Genomic DNA, 19,312 nt, shown 5'->3' on the forward strand with positions numbered 1-19,312 from the left:
TAGAGCAGAAATAAATGCAAAAGAAACAAAAGAGACCATAGGAAAAGCAGAAAATCTTAATAGGCCCATCAGAAGCATGGAAATCAAAACTGCAATCAGAAATCTTCCAGCAAACAAAATCCCAAGACCAGACCACTTCACAGCTGAATTCTACCAAAAATTTAGAGAAGAGCTAACATCTATCCTGCTCAAACTCTTCCAGAAAATTGGAGAAGCTAAACTTCCAGACTCATTCTATGAGGCCACCATCACCCTAATACCAAAACCAGACAAAAATGCCCACAAAAAAAAACAAAAAAAACAAAAAAACAAAAAACTTCCAAACTCATTCTATGAGGCCACCATCACCCTAATACCAAAACCAGACAAAAATGCCCACAAAAAAAAAAAAAAAGACTAGAGGCCAATATCACTGATGAACATAGATGCAAAAATCCTTAACAAAATTATAGCAAATAGAATCCAGCAACATATTAAAAAGATCATGCATCATGACCCAGTGGGCTTTATCCCAGGGATGCAAGGATTCTTCAAAATCTGCAAACCAATCAATGTAATACATCACATTAACAAATTGAAAGATAAAACCATAGGATTATCTCAATAGATGTAGAGAAAGCCTTTGACAAAATTCAGCATCAATTTATGATAAAAACTCTCCAGAAAGCAGGAATAGAAGTAACATACACCAACATAATAAAAGCTATATATGACAAACCCACAGGAAACATTATCCTTAATTGTGAAAAATGGAAAGCATTTCCCCAAAGTCAAGAACAAGGCAATGGTGCCCACTCTCACTACTACTATTCAACATAGTTCTGAAAGTTTTGACCACAACAATCAGAGCAGAAAAATAAATAAAAAGAATTCAAATTGGAAAAGAAGAAGTAAATCTCTCACTGTTTGCAGATGACATGATCCTCTACACAGAAAACCCTAAAGACTCCACCAGAAAATTACTAGAGCTAATCAATGAATATAGTAAAGTTGCAGGATATAAAATTATCACACAGAAATCCCTTGCATTCCTATACACTTACAATGAGAAAACAGAAAGAGGACTTAAGGAAACAATTTCATTCACCATTGCAATGAAAACAATAAAATACTTAGGAATGTATCTACCTAAAAAAACAAAAGAAAAGTATAAAACACTGATGAAAGAAATCAAAGAGGAAGCAAACAGATGGAGAAATATACTGTGTTCATGGATTGGAAGAATTAATATTGTGAAAATGACTGTGCTACCCAAAGCAATCCATAGATTCAGTGCAATCCCTATCAAGCTACCAACGGTATTTTTCACAGAACTAGAACAAATAATTTCATAATTTGTATGGAAATACAAAAATTCTCAAATAGCCAAAGCAATCTGAGAAAGAAGAATGGAACTGGAAGAATCAACCTGCCTGACTTCAGGCACTACTACAAAGCCACAGTCATCAAGACAGTATGGTACCGTCACAAAGACAGAAATACAGATCAACAGAACAAAATGGAAATCCCAGAGATGAATCCACGCACCTATGGACACCTTATCTTTGGCACAGGAGGCAAGAATATGCAAGGGAGGAAAGACAATCTCTTTAACAAGTGGTGCTGGGAAAACTGGTCAACCACTTGTAAAAGAATGAAACTAGAACACTTTCTAACAGCATACACAAAAATAAGCTCAAAATGGATTAAAGATCTAAACATAAGACCAGAGACTATAAAATTCCTAGAGGAAAACAGGCAAAACACTCTCCAACGTAAATCATAGCAGGATCCTCTATGACCCACCTCCTAGACTAATGGAAATAAAGGCAAAAATAAACAAATGGGACCTAATTAAACTTAAAAGTTTTTGCACAATGAAGGAAACTATAAGCAAGGTTAAAAGACAGCCTTCAGAATGGGAGAAAATAAGAGCAAACGAAGCAACTGACAAAGAATTAATCTCAAAAATATACAAGCAGTTCATGCAGCTCAATTCCAGAAAAATAAACGATCCAGTCAAACAATGGTCCAGAGAAACAGACATCTAAACAGACATTTCTGCGAAGAAGACTTACAGATGGCTAACAAACACATGAAAAGATGCTCAACTTTACTCATTATCAGAAAAATGCAAAATCAAATCCACAATGAGGTACCATCTAATGCCAGTCAAAATGGATTCTATCAAAATGTCTACAAACAGTAAATGCTGGAGAGAGTGAGGAGAAAAGGGAGCCCTCTTACACTGTTGTGGGAGTGCAAACTAGTACAGCCACTATGGAGAACGGTGTGGCGATTCCTTAAAAAACTGAATATAGAACTGCCATATGACCCAGCAATCCCACTGCTGGGCATACACACTGAGGAAACCAGATCTAAAAGAGACACGTGTACCCCAATGTTCATCGCAACACTGTTAACAATAGCCAGGACATGGAAGCAACCTAGATGTCCATCGGCAGACGAATGGATAAGAAAGCTGTGGTACGCAATGGAATATTACTCAGCTTTTAAAAAGAATGCATTTGAATTAATTCTAAGGAGATGGATGAAACTGGAGCCTATTATACAGAGTGAAGTAAGTCAGAAAGAAGAACACCAATACAGTATATTAATGCATATATATATACGGAATTTAGAAAGATGGCAACAATGACCCTATATGCGAGACAGCAAAAGAGACACAGATATAAAGGACACACTGTTGGACTCTGGGAGAAGGCGAGGGTAGGATGATTTGAGATAATAACATTGAAACATGTATATTATCATATGTGAAATAGATCGCTAGTCCAGGTTTAATGCACGAGACAGGGTGCTCAGGGCAGTTGCACTGGGATGACCCTGAGGGATGGGATGGGGAGGGAGGTGGGAGGGGGTTTCAGGATGGGAAACACGTGTACACCCATGGCTGATTCATGTCAATGTATGGCAAAAACCACTACAATATTGTTAAGTAATTAGTCTCCAATTAAATAAATAAATTAAAAAACAAACAAACAAAACAAAAAAAGTAAAAAGAAAGCCTTCTTAAGTGATTAATGCAAAGAAATAGAGGAAAACAATAGAATGGGAAACACTAGACATTGCCTCCAAAAAATTCGAGATACTAACAGAACATTTCATGCAAAGATGGGCACAATAAAGGACAGAAATTGTATGAACCTAACAGAAGTAGAAGAGATTAAGAAAAGCTGGCAAGAATACACAGAAGAACTATACAAAAAAGATCTTCATGACCCATATAACTACAGTGACGTGATCAGTCACCTAGAGCAAGACATCCTGGAGTGTGAAGTCACTTGAGGCTTAGGAAGCATCGTTACCAACATGGTGGAGGTGATGAAATTTCTATTGAGCTATTTCAAATTTTAAAAGATAATTCTATTAAAGTGCTGCATTCTATATGCCAGCAAATTTGGATAACCCAGCAATGGCCACAGGGCTGGAAAAGGTTAGTTTTCAGCCAATCCCAAAGAAGTGCAAAGAATGTCCAAACTACTGCAATTGCACTCATTTCACTTGCTAGTAAAGCAATGCTCAAAATCCTTCAAGCCAGGCTGGAACAGTATATGAACTGAGAACTTCAGGATGTAAAGCTGGATTTAGAAAAGGCATAGGAACCAGAGATCAAATCGCCAACGTCTGTTGGATCATAGCAAAAGCAAGAGGATTCCAGAAAACCATCAACTTCTGCTTCATTGGCTACAGACTTTTACTATGAGGATCACAACAAACTATGGAAAAATCTTAAAGAGATTGGAATACCAGAGCACTTTACCTACTTCTTGAGAAATCTGTATGCAGGTCAAAAGGCAACAGTTAGAACCAAACGGACAATGGACTGGAACAATGGACTGGTTCCAAATTGGGGAAGGAGTACATCAAGGCTATATATTGTCACCCTGCTTATTTAACTTATATGCAGAGTACATCATGTAAAATGCCAGACTGGATGAATCATAAGCTGGAATCAAGATTGCTGGGAGAAATATCAATAAACTCAGATATGCAGATGACATCATCCTTATGGAAGAAAGTGAAGAAGAACTAAAGAGCCTCTTAATGAAGGTGGAAGAGGAGAGTGAAAAAGCTGGCTTAAAACTCAACATTCAAAAGGTGAAGATCATGGCATCCAGGCCCATCAGCAAATAGGTGGGAAAACAATGGAAACAGTGACAGATTTTATTCTCTTCGGCTCCAACATCACAGCAGATGTTGACTGCAGCTATGAATTTTAAAAGCGCCTGCCCCTTCGAAGTAAAGCTATGACTAAGCTAGACAGCATATTAATAAGCAGAGATATTATTTTTGCACAAAGGTCAGTCTAGTTTTTCTAGTAGTCACATATGGATGTGAGAGTTGGACTATGAAGAAAGCTGAGCACCAAAGAATTGATGCTTTTGAACTGTGGTGTTGGAGAAGACTCTTGAGACTCCCTTGGACTGCAAGGAGATCCAACCAGTCCATCCTAAAGGAGATCAGTACTGAGTGTTCATTGGAAGACCTGGTGCTGAAGCTGAAACTCCAATACTCGGCCACCTGATGGGAAGAGCCGACTCTTAGAAAAGACTCTGATCCTGGCAAAGAGTGAAGGCAGGAGGGGAAGTGGATGACAGAAGATGAGATGTTTGAAAGGCATCACAGACTCAGTGGACATAATTTTCAGCAAACTCTGTGAATTGGTGAAGGATAGGGAAACTTGGCATGCTACAGTCTATAGGATCACGGTCAGACCAGACTGAGCAACAGAACACAGCAATAGCAGCAAAGGTACGCGTGGTTGCATGGTTTTCTCTCTGGTTTTTTCTATGTTGCAGTATTTACCTACATTTCTGTTTTGGGTCCATTACCATACTATCTCAATGACTGCAGCTTTGCAGTATAGTCTGAAATCAGGCAGGATGTTTCCTCCAGTTCCATTCTTCTTTCTCAAGATTGCTTTGGCTTTTGGAGTTTTCTATTTTTCCATGTGAGTTGGGACGTATTTTGCTCTAATTCTGTGGAAAATGCCATTGATAATTTGAAAGTGATTGCACTGAATCTGTAGGCTGTATTAGATAATATAGTCATTTTCACAATATTGGTTTTTCCAACCCAGGAATATAGAATATCTCTCCATCTGTTTATGTCATCTTTGATTTCTTTCATCAGTGTCTGACTATTTTTCTGTATACATCTTTTCTGTCCCTTGGGTAGGTTTATTCCTAGGTATTTTATATTTTTTGTTGCAATGGTAAATGGGATTGATTCCTTAATTTCTGCTTTTGATTTTTCATTGTTAATATATAGGAATGCACATTGCTATCACTAATATATATTGTTAGTATGTAAGAATATGTATTGATTTTGTATCCTGCAACTTTACTAAATTCATTTATTAGCCCTATTAATTTTGTGATGGTATCTTTAGGGTTTTCCAGGTACTATATCATGTCTGCAAACACTGAGAGCATTATTTCTTTTCCAGTCTAGATTCTTTGATTTTTTTTTTTTTTTTTTTATTCTCTGACTGCTGTAGCTAGGACATCCAAAACTATGCTGAGTGATAGTGATGAGAATGAGCAACCTTGTCTTGTTCCTGATCTTAGAGGGAATGCTTTCATTTTTCCACTGTTGAGAATGTTTGCTGTGGGTTTATCATATATGGATGGCCTTTATTATGTTGTGGTATATTTCTCTATGTCCATTTTTTGAAGAGATTTTTTATCATAAATGGGTGCTGAATTTTCTTGAAAGCTTTATTATACTCTGTTGAGATTTCATATGATTTTTAATCTTTCCATTTGTTAATATGTTGTATCACATTGATTTGTGTATACTGAAGAATCTTGCAGCCCTGGGATAAACTTGACTTGATTGTGTTGTATGATCTTTTTAATGTGTTGTTGAATTCTGTTTGCTAGAGTTTTGTTGAGGATTTTTGCATCTGTGTTCTTCAGAGACATTAGCCCATAATTTTCTTTCTTTCTTTCTTTTCTTTTCTTTTTTTCTTTTTTTTTTTTTTTTTTGTGTGTGTGTGTGTGTGTGTGTGTGTGTGTGTGTGTGTGTGTTTTAGTTTGGTTTTGGTATCAGAGTGGAGGTGGCCCCATAGAATGAATTTGGAGGTGTTCCTTCCTTTGCAGTTTTTTGAAAGAGTTTCAGAAGAATAAGCATTAGCTCTTCTCTAAATGATAGAATGCACTTGTGAGGCCATGTGATCCTGGGCATTTGCTTCTTGGGAGATTTTTGATTGGTTTTGATTTTAGTGACTAATTGGCTTCTTCATAATTTCTATTTCTTTCTACTGCAGTCTTCAAAAGTTGAAATTTTCTAAGAATCTGTCCAGATTTTCCAGGTTGTCCGTTAACTTGACATACAGTTGTCCATAATAATCTTATGAGCCTTTGTACTTCTGCATTTTCTGTTGTGATTGCTCCTTTTTTGTTTCTAATATTGTTAATTTGATTTTTCTCCTTTTTTGTGTGAATCTAGCTAATGGTTTGGCAATTTTGTTTATATTCTCTAAAAACCAGCTTTTAGTTTTATTAATCTATGCTATTGTATCTTTCATTTCTTTTTCATTTATTTCTACTCTTTTAATGGTTTCTTTCATTCTAGTATTTTGCAGTTTCTCTGTTCTTTATTTCCCAGTTGTTTTGGGTGTAAAGTTGGTTTGTTGATTCAATGTTTTTCTTGTTTCTTGACATAGGATTGTATAACTATATAATTCCCTTAAGAACTGCTTTTGCTTCATCCCGCAGTTTTCAGTCATCATGTTTTGGTTGTCATTTGTTTATAGGAATTTTTTTATTTCCATTTTTATTTCTTCCATAACTGGCTCATGGCCCCGCCCATCAGAACAAGACCCAGTTTCCCCCTCAGTCAGTCTCTCCCATCAAGAATCTTCCATAAGCCTCTTATCCTTCTCCATCAGGGGGCAGGCAGACTGAAAACCAAAATGACAGGAAATAAACCAATCTGATCGCATGGACCACAGCCTTGTCTAACTCAATGAAACCAAGTCATGTAGGGTTGGCAAAGACAGATGGATCATGGTGGAGAGTTCTGACAGAATGTGGTATACTGGAGAAGGGAGTGACAAACCACTTTAGTATTCTTGCCCTGAGAACCCCATGAGCAGTATGAAAAAGCAAAAAGATAGGACGTTGAAAGGTGAACTCCCCAGGTCAGTGGGTGCCCAACATCTACTGGAGATCAGTGGAGAACTAACTCCAGAAAGAATGAAGGGATGGAGCCAATGCAAAAACAACACCCAGTTGTGGATCTGACTGGTGATGGAAGTAAAGTCTGATGCTGCAAAGAGCAATATTGCATAGGAACCTTGAATGTTAGGTCCATGAGTCAAGGTAAATTGGACGTGGTCAAACAGGAGATGGCAAGAGTGAACATCGACATTTTAGGAAACAGCAAACTCAAATGCACTGGCATGCGATGGAATGGACTTAGACGACCACTATATCTACTACTCTGAGCAAGAAGCCCTTAGAAGAAATGAAGTAGCCATCATAGTCAAAAAAGGAATCTGAAATGCAGTACTTGGATGCAATCTCAAAAACAACAGAATGATCTGTGTTCATTTCCAAGGCAAACCATTCAATATGAGAGTAATCCACGTCTCTGCCCTGACCAGTAATGCTGAAGAAGTGGAAGTTGAAAGGTCAAATGAAGATCTACAAGACCTTCTAAAATTAACACCAAAAAAAGATGTCCTTTTCATTATAGGGGACTGGAATGCAAAAATAGGAAGTCAAGAAACACCTTGAGTAACAGGCAAATTTTACCTTGAAGTACATAATGAAGCAGGACAAAGGCTAACAGAGCTTTGCCAAGAAAATGCACTGATCATTGCAAATACCCTCTTCCAACAACACAAGAGAAGACTCTACACATGGACGTCAACAGATGGTCAATACTGAAATCAGATTGATTATATTCTTTGCAGCCAAAGATGGAGAACTTCTATAAGTTCAGCAAAAACAAGACTGGGAGCTGGCTGTGGCTCAGATCATGAACACCTTATTGAAAAATTCAGGCTTAAATTGAAGAAAGTAGGGAAAACCACTAGACTATTTAGGTATGACCTAAATCAAATCCTTTATGATTATACAGTGAAGGTGACAAATAGGTTCAAGGAATTAGATGTGATAGACAGAGTGCCTAAGAACTATGGATGGAGATTCGTGACATTGTACAGAAGGCAGTGGTCAAGACCATCTCCAAGAAAAAGAAAAGCAAAAAGGCAAAAGGGTTGTCTGAGGAGGCTTTAAATGTAGCTATGAAAAGAAGAGAAGAAAGGCAAAGGAGAAAACATATACCCATTTAAGTGCAGAGCTGCAAAGAATAGCAAGGAGAAATAAGAAAGCCTTCCTCAGTGATCTGTGCAAAGAAATAGAGGAAAACAATAGAATGGGAAAGATTAGAAAATTAGAAATACCAAGGGAATATTTCATGCAAAGACAGGCACAATAAAGGACAGAAATGGTGGGGACCTAACAGTAGCAGAGGATATTGGGAGAAGGTGAGGGTGGGCTGTTTCGAGAGAACAGCACTGAAACATGTATATTATCTAGGGTCAAACAGATCACCAGCCCAGGCTGGATGCATGAGACAAATGCTCGGGCCTGGTGCACTGGGAAGACCCAGAGGAATCAGGTGGAGAGGGAGGTGGGAGGGGGGATCGGGATGGGGAATACATGTAAATCCATAGCTGATTCATATCAATGTATGACAAAAACCACTACAAATATTGTAAAGTAATTAGCCTCCAACTAATAAAAATAAATGAGAAAAAAAAAAAGGAGAAGAAGAAGAAGAGGTGGGAAGACTACATAGAAGAACTATATAAAAAAGAAAAAAAAAAAAAAAAAGATCTTCATGACCCAGATAATCACGATAGTGTGATCACTCACCTGGAGCCAGACACCCTGGAATGTGAAGTCAAGGGGACCTTTGGAAGTATCACTGCGAACAAAGCTAGTGGAGGTGATGGAATTCCAGTTGAACTATTTCAGATCCTAAAACATGATGCTGTGAAAGTGCTGCACGCAACATGCCAGGAAATTTGGAAAACTCACCAGTGACCACAGGACTGGAAAAGTCAGTTTTCATTCCAATCCCAAAGAAAGGCAATTCCAAAGAATGCTCAAACTACTGCACAGTTGCATTCATCTCACATGTTAGCAAAGTAATGCTCAAAATTCTCCAATCCAGGCTTCAACAGTATGCAAACCATTAATTTCCAGATGTTCTAGGTGGATTTAGAAAAGGCAGAGGAACCAAAGATCAATTTGTCAACATCCATTGGATCTTTGAAAAAACAAGAGAGTTCCAGAAAAACATCTACTTCTGCTTTATTGACTTTGTCAAAGCCTTTGACTGTGTGGATCACAACAAACTGTGGAAAATTCTGAAAGAAAGGGGAATACCAGACCACCTGACTTGCCTCCTGGGAAATCTGCATGCAGGTCAAGAAGCAACAGTTAGAACTGGACATGGAATGACAGACTGGTTCCAAATTGGGAAAGGAGAATGTCAAGGCTGTATATTATCACCCTGCTTATTTAACTTATATGCAGAGTACATCATGAGAAACACTGGGCTGGATGAAGCACAAGCTGGAATCAAGATTGCCAGGGGGAATATCAATAACCTCAGATACGCAGACGACACCACCCTTATGGCCGAAAGTGAAGAAGAACTAAAGAGCCTCTTGATGAAAGTGAAAGAAGAGAGTGAAAAAGTTGGCTTAAAGCTCAACATTCAGAAAACTAGGATCATGGCATCTAGTCCCATCTCTTCCTAGCAAATAGATGGGGAAACAGTTGAAACGGTGACAGACTATTTATTTGGGCTCCAAAATCAGTGCAGATGCTGACTACAGCCTAAATTAAAAGACGTTTGCTCCTTGGAAGAAAAGTTATGACCAACATAGACAGCATATTAAAAAGCAGAGACATTACTTTGCCAACAAAAATCCATCTAGTCAAAGCTATGGTTTTTCCAGTAGTCGTGCATAGGTGTGAGAGTTGGACTATAAAGAAATCTGATCGCCAAAGAATTGATGTTTTTGAACTGTGGTGTTGGAGAAGACTCTTGAGAATCCCTTGGACAGCAAGGAGATCAAACCAGACAATCATAAGGGAAATCAACCCTGGATGTTCATTGGAAGGACTGATGCTGAAGCTGAAGCTCCAATACTTTGGCCACCTGATGCAAAGAACTGACTCATTGAAAAGACCCTGACACTTGGGAAGATTGAAGGCAGGAGGAGAAGGGAATGACAGAATGAGATGGTTGGATGGCATCACCGACTTTATGGACATGAGTTTGAGCAAGCTATGGGAGTTGGAGACAGACAGAGAAGCCTGGCGTGCTGCAGTCCATGGAGTCACACTGCTGAACGACTAACTGAGAAGCCTTTGAATCATCCCAAAGAGTGCCTTCCATATTTCAGGTAATCATCAAAAGGTGAGTCACAGTTGGTTCCAGGAAAACTCTTCTGTCCTTTCCTGCTCTAGCTACCAGGTGCATTTTCACACATTTTTGCATAGGCTTGTGCACAGATTTGTGTCACTCTCTGTCATACATTCAGAGATCACCTCTGCCTCTCAATGTGATTGTTAGAACTGTTGGTTATTTGTGCCATTAGCTGTGCTGTGCCTTGAGGCATGCAGAGATTTCACTGGTACAGTTGGGACACCTTGTAGGCCAGTGAATTTTCAGTACCCCCATTCTAAGGATGGGCTCACATACATCTCGAGAACCTCCCTCAGCCTCACCTCTAGGCCATATTCTCAGGAACCGGGAAAGAACTGACCTTGAAAATCTTAAAAAAAATAAATAAATAAAGCTGACTTCCATTTCAAAATGATGGAGTAGAAGAATGTGTATTCCTCTCCTCCTTGCAAGGACACCAAAATCACAGCTAGCTGTTGAACAACCATCACAGGAGGATTCTAGAACCTACCAAAACAGATATGCTACATCCAAGGACAAAGTAGAAGCCACATCAAGACAGTAGGAGGGGCACAATCACCATAAAATCAAATCTCATACCCGCCAAGTGGGTGATCCACAAACTGGAAAATAGTAACACCAAAGAAGTTCTCCTATTGTTGCTAAGCTTTGAAACCCCACTTCAGGCCTCCCAGTCTAGGGACCCAACAAAGGCACTGGATTTCCCCAGGAAATCTGACCTTGAAGGCCAGAGGGATTTGATTATAAGACTTCCGCAGGACTGGGAGAAGCAAAGACTCCAGTCTTGGTGGGCACAAGCTTAATCTCAGAGAACAGGAACAGTGACTCCACAGAAAACTGAACCAAATCTACCTGCTAGTGTTAGAGGGCCTCCTGTGGAGGCATAGGTCATCAAGGGCACACCACAGGGATATGGGGACTTGCAGCAACTGTCTGGGAAGGCCCCTTTGGTGTAAGCCCTCTTGGAGAGCACCCTTAACCAGACCATGGAGCCTGTAGACCCCAGCGCTGGGTCACCTCAGGCCAAAAAACTACCAGGGAGGGAGCCCAACCCCACCCATCAACAGATAATTGGATTAAAGCTTTACTGAGCAAGGCCTTGCCCACCAGAGCAAGACTCAGTTTTTCCCACCACCAGTCCTTTCCCAAAGAAGCGGAAAGTGAAAATGCAAGTCTCTCAATCTTGTCCGACTCTTTGCGACCCCATAGACTATATTGTCCATGGAATTCTCCAAGCCAGAATACTGGAGTGGGTAGCCTTTCTGAAAGGTTGTTGCTGAACAATAAGACGCCAGGATTCTTGGCCTCCGGAGGAGACGAATTCAATCCGGGGCCAGAGACGAGGCTGGATCTCTCAGAGCTTTTGTGTAATAAAGTTTTTTTAGAGTATAAAGGAGATAGAGAAAGCTTCTGACATAGGCATCAGAAAGGGCCAGGAAGAGTACCCCACTTCTAGTCTTCAACTGCATGTTATATAGTCACTCGCACGCAATCTGTTAATGAAAACAAAAAGGAATGTCTTAAAATTTAGAATGGCACCAGATAATTCATCCCCGGCCATAAAACAATTGACTTGAATCTTGTAGAAGGGCAGATTCCCACACAAACAGTTTCATTTACATAGATTAGGGAACAATACCTAAGTAAATAGGTTGGGCCATTTGGTGGAACCTACAGAGTCTGGGGTAAATTAACATATCTTAAGACAAACATTTTCATAAAAAAAAGTATTGATTAACTCAAGGTTTGAGAATAATTAGCTTCAGGTGAAACCAGGTGTCATGGCAACACAACATTTTAAGAGAAACTTCCTTTTAAATTTTTATAGAGAAGAATATATATATATATGTATGTATGTATGTATGTATATATATCACTGCTTTGTTTTCTCCTGCCGCTTAAGAGAGATAAAAATGTCTGGAACTTACAGCCTATTTCCTCTGTTTGGAGACCCCTGGCCTTCCTGCCTGTTACTCTCTCATTTCCCTTCTCCAGGGGCTCTTTCCAACCCAGAGATTGAACCCATGTCTCCCGCATTGCTAGAAGATTCTTTACCAGCTGAGCCACAAGGGAATCCCAAGAATATTGAAGTGGGTAGCCTATCCCTTCTCCAGTGGATCTTCCTGACCCAAGAATCAAACTGAGGTCTCCTGCATTGCAGGCAGATTCTTTACCAACTGAGCTATCAGGGAAGCCCCAAAAGGCTGAGTGTCAAAGAAATGATGCTTTTGAACTGCGGTGTTGGAAAAGACTCTTGAGAGCCCCTTGGACTGCAAGGAGATCCAACCAGTCCATCCTAAAGGAAATCAGTCCTGAATATTCATTGGAAGGACTGATGCTGAAACTGAAATTCCAATATTTTGGCCACCTGATGTGAAGAGCTGACTCATTTGAAAAGACCCTGATGTTGGGAAAGATTGAAGGCAGGAGGAGAAGGGGATGACAGAGGATGGATGGCATCACTGACTCAATGGACATGAGTTTGGGTAAACTCTGAGAGTTGGTGATGGACAGGGAGGCCTGGCGTGCCGCAGTCCATGGGGTCACAAAAAGTTGGACACAACTGAGTGACTGAACTGAACTGAGTCCTCCCCATGAGGAAGCTTACACATGAGGCCTCTTAGCTTCCTCCATCAGAGGGCAGACAGAAGAACCAAGAAGAATCACAATCCCACAGTGAGTAAAACAAAACCATGTTATAAAAAGTTTATCAGCATGAGAAAGCAGAAAGTTATGTCCCAGATGAAGGGACAAGATAAAACCCCAGAGAAACAAATAAATGAAGTGGAGACAGGCAATCTTCCAGAAAAAGAATTCAGAACAATGCTGGTGAATATGATTCAGGATCTCAGTAAAAGAATGGAAGCAAAGATTGAGAAGATGCAAGAAATGTTTACCAAACACCTATAAAAACTAAAGAACAAACAAACTAACATGAATAACACACTAGAAGAAATCCATAGCAGAATAACTGAGGCAGAAGCACAGATAAATGACCTGGAGGACAAAATGGTGAAAATCGCTGCTGCAGAACAGAAAAGAGAAAAAGAATGAAAAGAAATGAAGACAGCCTAAGAGACCTAACACACCAACAGTCACATCATAGGGATCCCAGAAGAAGAGAAAGAGAAAAGACTTGAGAAAATGTTTGAAGAGATAATAGCTGAAAACTTATTGAACATGGGGAAAGAAATAATCAACCAAGTCCAGGAAGCACAGAGAGTCCCAGGGAGGATAAGCCCAAGGAAGAAGACACCAAGACATATAGTAATCAAACTGACAAAAATGAAAGACAGAGATAAAATATCAAAAGCAACAAGGAAAAAAATGACAACATACAAGGGCAGTCCCATCAGTCTATCAGCTGATTTCTCAGTAGAAACTCTACAAGCCAGAAGGGAATGGCATGACGTATTTAACATGATGAAAGGGAATAAACTACAACCAAAAATACTCTACCCAGCAAGACTATCCTTCACATTTGTTGGAAAAATCAAAAGCTTTCCAGAAAAGCAAAATTAAGAGAATTCAGCACCACCAAACCAGTTTTACAACAAATGCTAAAGGAAATTTTCTAGGCATAAAACAAGAGAAAGAAAAGCCCTACTTGCAGAAAATCAACTCAAAACAATTAAGAGAACAATAATAGTATCATGCATACTGATAGCTACCTTAAATGTACCATAGTTGGTCAACTGAAAATTATAGAATTCTATATCACCAAAACTAGCAATTGATAGAAAAACCTGCAATCACTTTTTAATATCTAGATGCATATCAGAATTGTCTTGGAAATTTTTGAAAAATACCAATGTCCAAGTGCCCAGGGGCTGTGTTTTTTTTGTTTGTTTTGTTTTGTTTTTGTTTTTTTGGCCAGAGCTCCAGATGTTTCTAATGAGCAGCCATGTTTAAAAACAACTGGACTATATAAGGATCTTTTACTTTTATCTAGTTTGTGCCACTTTTTCTACATCATATTCAGTACTCTCCTTTCAGTTAGCTTATGTTTTCCAATTTCTCCATCTTTTTCTCTCTTTTTTTTATATTCTTTCTCAATTCTTTATCAAGCATAGTAGATAAGTTTTTGTATACACCTATATATAATATAAAAATATTTTAGAAAACTTATGAAGTTTTTCTAACTAAAAAATTTATGACATTTTGATTCTACTTGTTTGACTCAGTATGAATAGAATGCTATAATACTAATTTTAAAAAATAGATAAGAAAAAAGCAACAAAGGTTTACTGTACACCACAGGGAACTATGCTCAATATATTGTAATAACCTATAATAAAATATAATTTGAAGAATAACATATGTATATGTGTACAACCGAATCACACACAAAAAAAGAATTCTACTTTTTGTAATTTTATGTTCATATTTTTGCCAGTTTTTGTAAATGTCCTGTGGACATCTAATAACAATATGAGATACAAAATTTCAAATATATTTGTGTAGTATATGGTTAATACAAATTAATTAAATATAAATCTATTATATTTAAATTATTAATAACATCATTCAAGTGCTCCTATTCTTACCTTTCTGCACTTGATAAAATATTCTCAGAGAAATGTTAATATGTCTCACTATGATTATGTATTTTTTTCTTTTCCTTTATATTTCTTTTGATTTTGCTTTATGTATCTTTGTTGTTAAGGTATCTAATGGTTTATAATGTCTATCTTCTTTGTGAATTTGTACCTCTTATCATTTAAAATATTCATCATTTGCTCAACATCACTCATTATCAGAGAAATGCAAATCAAAGCCACAATGAGGTACCATCTCATGCCAGTCAGAATGGCTGCTATCAAAGTCTACAAACAATAAATGCTGAAGAGGATGTGCAGAAAAGGGAACCCTCTTACACTGTTGGTGGGAATACAAACTAGTACAGTCACTATGGAGAACAGTGTGGAGATTCTTTAAAAAACTGGAAATAGAACTGCCATATGACCCAACAATCCCCCTGCTGAGCATACACACCGAGGAAACCAAAATTGAAAGAGACATGTGTACCCCAATGTTAATTGCAGCACTGTTTACAATAGCCAAGACATGGATGCAACCTCGATGTCCATCGGCAGGTGAATGGATAAGGAAGCTGTGGTGCATATACACAATGGAATATTACTCAGCCACTAAAAAGAATATTTTTGAATCAGTTCTAAGGAGGTGGATGAAACTGGAGCGTATTATACAGAGTGAAGTAAGTCACAAAGAAAAATACCAATACAGTATACTAATGCATATATATGGAATTTAGAAAGATGGTAATGGCGACCTTATATACAAGACAGTAAAAGAGACACAGATGTAAAGAACATATTTTTGGACTCTTTGGGAGAAAGTGAGGTGTGATGATTTCGCAGAATAGCATTGAAACATGTATATTATCACACGTGAAATAGATCACCAGTCCAGGTTCGATGCATGAGACAGGGTGCTCAGGGATGATGCACTGAGATAACCCTGAAGGATGGAATGGGGAGGGAGGTGGGAGGGGGTTCAGGATGGGGAACACATGTACACCCATGGCTGATTCATGTCAATGTATGGCAAAATCCACTACAGTATTGTAAAGTAATTAGCCTTCAATCAAAATAAGTAAGTTTTTTAAAAATAAAATATTCATCTTTGTTTCATTTAAAATAAATAAATACATTTTTTAAAATGCTTCAAACAGACTTGTAGCTCACCATTCACCTGCTTAGTGACCATTCAACTTCTCTGAACTTTGTTGAATTGTTTGTAAAATGGGAATAGAAATACCTACTTTATGCAGAGACTGTGAGAAACAAGTGAGATAGCTCATGCCAGTGCTGGGCCCACAAAAGGCATTCAGCACATGATGATCCTCCCTCCACCCCTTGAATAATTTTTCCTCCACTACTATATTTTATTTAAAATATTTCAAATTACAGAAAAGTTGAAAGAATAAGTACACTTGACACATTTATATGTTTTTCATCTGTTCTCCAGGCCAGAATACTGGAGTGAGTAGTACCCTTCCCTTCTCCAGGGGATCTTCCCAACCCAGGGACTGAACCCAGGTCTCCTGCACTGCAGGTGAATTCTTTACCAATTGAGCTACAAGGGAAGCACTCCATCTATTCAGCAACTGTTAATGTTTTCCCATATTTGCTTCTCTCTTGTTTTGTTTTGTTTTCCCTCTGAATTAGGTCAGTTCAGTTCAGTCGCTCAGTCGTCTGACTTTTGCTTGCAATGTACACTCAAATTTAATCTTCTCTTTACCTATTTTAAAATTAAATTTGAGTGTAGACTGCAAACAGAAGACCACTTTAGCTCTAAGACTTTTTGATGTATCTCAGAAAAATGAAGACCCTCTGCCACATAACAGCATTCTTACTCTACAGCTTAAAAAGTAATATTCATAAAATAATATTCTTTAACATAATATTGCATTTCATACTTCCCAATTGTCCTCAAAATGTATTTAATGATTTTCTTTAATTCCAAATTCTGCTCAATATTTTATAATAACCTAAATGGTAAATGAATCTGAAAAGGGGTAGATACAAGTATATGTATAACTGAATCATTTTGTTGTACATCTGAAACTAATACAATATTGATAATCAATTATACTCCAATATAAAATCAAATTTTTTTTTAAAAATCACACATGGGACTTCCCTGGTAGTGCAGGGGTTAAGACTATGCTTCCACTGCAAAGGCTCAGGTTCTATTCCTAGTCAGGGAACTATGACCCTCTAAGTCACACTGTTAGTTAAAAAACAGAAAGCACATATTAAAAGAAAAGAAAAGAAAGAAAGGATAAGCTCATATTCTTTTGTAACAAAACTTGGCGCTGATACAAATTTGGGGACCAAGAAGAAACAGCCTCTTAATGGCACACTAAATGAGCAGCCATGAAATTAAAAGACGTTTACTCCTTGGAAGGAAAATTATGACCAATCTAGATAGCATATTTAAAAAACAGAGACATTACTTTGCCAACAAAGGTCCATCTGGTCAAGGCTATGGTTTTTCCAGTGGGCATGTATGGATGTGAGAGTTGGACTGTGAGGAAAGCTGAGCACCGAAAAATTGATGCTTTTGAACTATGTTGTTGGAGAAGACTCTTGAGAGTCCCTTGGACTGCAAGGAGATCCAGCAGTCCATCTTAAAGAAAATCAGTCCTGGGTGCTCATTGGAAGGACTGATGCTGAAGCTGAAACTCCAATACTTTGGTCACCTCATATGAAGAGTTGACTCGTTGGAAAAGACCCTGATGCTGGGAGGGATTGGGGGCAGGAGGAGAAGGGGACGACAGAGGATGAGATGGCTGAATGGCTTCACCAGCTCGATGGGCATGAGTTTGAGTGAACTCCGGGTGTTTTGATGGACAGGGAGGCCTGGCGTGCTGTGATTCATGGGGTCGCAAAGAGTCAGACACAACTGAGCTACTGAACTGAACTGAACTGAAATTACAACAATCCCCCAACTTAGTCTATTTTGCCATTCTTTATGCTCAAACTTTTATGGTACTCAGTCAGAATCTGAATCTCAGGGATTCATGCCACATATGTCTTTCTGTTGCCACTTTCTCTTCTCATCCCTCTGTCTCTCAGAGAGTGCTGTCTGTCCAGATTTATGTATGTCTCAGTGTGTGTCTTTGTTTTTTGATAATATTGCTGAGGTTAATTTGTCAAAGAACTCTATTTAATTGACCTAAAGGAAAGTAAGCACTTGCAAAGTAAGCAATTCTAAATTCAAGAAAAATTAAACTAAATGACTAATATTCATTATTAAATTAATACCTGGTATTAATATTTGTTTGAGGCCCCATGAACTGTAGCCCACCAGGCTCCTCTGTCCATGGAATTCTCCAGGCAGAAATGATGGAGTTGGTCGTCATGCCTTTCTCCAGGGAATCTTCCCAACCCAATGATCAAACTGTGTCTCCTTAAGTCTGTTGCATTGGTAGGTGGTTTCTGTACCTCTAGCGCCACCTGGGAAGCTCTATTAATCTAATTAGCGTAGACACTGTGAAGAAACTTTCCCAGAAAGATAATGCAAATTAGATAAGAAATTTGAGTGATTTACGTTTACAAAGCTACAGAACGCTGATATAAAGGAGAGTTCATGGTTGCTGAAAGAAAGTAGGATGTATGATTCCAGTTAAAAAAAAAAAAGATATCCTACTTTCCTTATGTATGTCTCAGTGTGTGTCTTTGTCTTTCGATAATATTGCTGAGGTTAATTTGTAAAAGAGCTGTATTTATTCTTGAATTACATTTTATTAAGGCAAAAGGAAGCAAGTGTGACTTACTGGTCGCTATTCTCTAAATGGGCAAATAAAGTGAAGAATACAGAAAGTGAAAAGAAATGTTAATGGGTAGTGGATCCAGAGAAGATAATTTTGTACATGCCACTGGATCATAGAAAAAGCAAGGGAATTCCAAAAAAAACAAAAAATTTTTTACTTCTGCTTCATTGACTATGCTAAAGCCTTTGACTGTGTGGATCACAACAAACTATGGAAAATTCTTAAAGAGATGGGAAGACCAGGCAACCTGATCTGTTTCCTGAGAAGCCTGTATACAGGACAAACAGCAATAGCTGGAACAGGGCATGAAACAATGGACTCATTCAAAATTGGAAAAAGAGTATATCAAGGCTGTATATTGTTGCCCTTCTTACTTAACTTATATACAGAGTACATCATGCAACATGCGGGGATGGATGACTTACAAGCTGGAATCAAAATTGCCAGGAGAAATATCAACAACTCCAGATATGCAGATGATAGTACTTTAATGGCAGAAAGTAAAGAGGAACTAAGGAGCCTCTTGATGACGGTGAAAGAGGAGAGTGT

The sequence above is a fragment of the Muntiacus reevesi genome, chromosome 3 (assembly GCF_963930625.1).
Source record: "Muntiacus reevesi chromosome 3, mMunRee1.1, whole genome shotgun sequence".
Classification (NCBI taxonomy): Eukaryota; Metazoa; Chordata; class Mammalia; order Artiodactyla; family Cervidae; genus Muntiacus; species Muntiacus reevesi.